Raw genomic sequence first — 2,058 nt, 5'->3', positions numbered from 1 at the left:
AAAGGAACTGTCGATATCTTGATAAAGTCTAAGTTACAATACAAAGTAGGTAATTGAAGGACATGACAAATAATTTCTGTGAACGGAGTAACACGACCTATTGGTTCTTTAGCACGTCTAAGTGATTTCAAACTGATTTCTTCACGCTTAGCGTTTTCATTTTCGATGTTCACGACAACATCAGTACTACCTGTAGTGCGCAAAACTTCATTATACAAATGGTGCGACCACTGTTCAACTTAGGTTTCAAAAACACAGCACCTTTCGCGTCAGCAGCAGCTATATACTTAGCTATATATTTACTCCTACGGTACCGATCACAATATAGTAAGTTACACTGGCTCCGATGCAATGCCCACAGATGACTGGAAGTTGGAATGAAGTGCTCATTTTTATCAGCAGGATAGAAGTACTTCCCTCCAACCATAACATCTTCCCAAAACATCTCTCCCGTTAACTCATCTCGATATGCTAACCCCATTTCAATGAGCAAATCCTCTGCAGATTCTGAATGTTTTGGTTTAATCTCTTGAAACGAATAATTCTCAGTAGCAGGATAAAGTGGGGTCCTACACACTGTATCCCCTGCGGAACTCACAACTTTATGACATCGAAAACCAGCCCTTTTACAACTATGCTGCTGCGTACGAGAAGCTCTCTCACGTACCTCTTCAAGCTCTACCTCCGTCTTAAATAAACCTAAATCTAATAATTTCTCTTTGTCATGAAATAATCTACTTGTAGAGCATATTATCCTCTCCAGACATTCCATCGGGTTCTGGCGACCCTGCTTAACTTTAACCAAACCATGAGTATGGGGTAGATTGCCAGCATGTTTTGGATCCGATTGCCATTCTGATCTATACCATATTGCCTCCACTTCTCCAAGAGGTCTCTCTTCACTTCGTAAGATATATTGCCATATATAATCAACTGCCCTACAACTTGACCTAACTAATTGTACAGCAATTGAAATATCCCGAGCTCTACTTAAATCAGACTCACTGTCAATCATTCCTAGTTCCTCTGCGCGCAAAAAAATTGGACTCACTCCTGGATGATGACGCATACTTACCGTGTGTGTATAGAAAAATATTCAGGATCTAATTTTGTGAATGAAGCCAGTTCATTAATTCGCATACGAGAATCGACACTGTCAAAGCTCATCCTACTCTCATTCGGTTTATGAGTATAGTACCCTAGCAAATGCTCATATCCCCTACTTTGTACTAATCTTGTATCAGATGTATTCAATTCCAGATTAATCAAAACATCGAATGCATGCGCAATGTAGCGCGGATCAGTCCCCGCTAACGAGGCCCCATCTTTCACCCGGCATCGAAGCATCTCATCTATTCCAGCAAAGTCAAACTGCCGATTACTTTTTGAGTCGCTGAAGAGAAACTGTGGAATAGCTCCTGGAAATGAACCATCATCACTCTGAGCATAAAAAATAGAAGGAAAAATGTCTGCTTCAAAATTAATCAAAGGTAAGGCATGCCCAGGATCTAGGGAAACAATATTCTGCAAGAATCGCCGTTGCGATATATTGCCTTTAATAGGATTCGCATTACGATGTAGAACACGACTATCAACATTCAGGATAACGTGTCGAGGGATAGATAATAATTCACCCTCGTGGTCTAAGTAACCACTGAATTCTGCATCAGCGCTAGTGTTATCGACATACGACAAGTCAGAACCGCTTGAATATAAACCTTCATCACTGAGCGAACTACAATCTGATTCATCCTCAGTACTGCGAGTCGTATCTGAATCTGAGACTGACGTCTCTAACGAATTCGAATCAGACAAACCACTCTCGTCAACAGACGATTCTGAATCATATTCATTCGAGGGTTTTTTACCTTCATAACAACTACAATTTTCTCCAACGAAGATAGTATCCGCGGCCTCACGACTGATGAAGAAATGTTTCCTACACAGTGCTACATGGCAACCGGAAGCTATACAACGGACAAAACTCACCCCTCGACAACCTGTCTTCTCATCTCCACTTACATAACAACAATGATACGGAGACTTACGGAAGTCTCG

The sequence above is a fragment of the Perkinsus marinus genome (assembly GCF_000006405.1).
Source record: "Perkinsus marinus ATCC 50983 genomic scaffold scf_1104296929402, whole genome shotgun sequence".
NCBI lineage: Eukaryota > Perkinsozoa > Perkinsida > Perkinsidae > Perkinsus > Perkinsus marinus.
Note: the sequence above shows the minus strand (reverse complement) of the source record.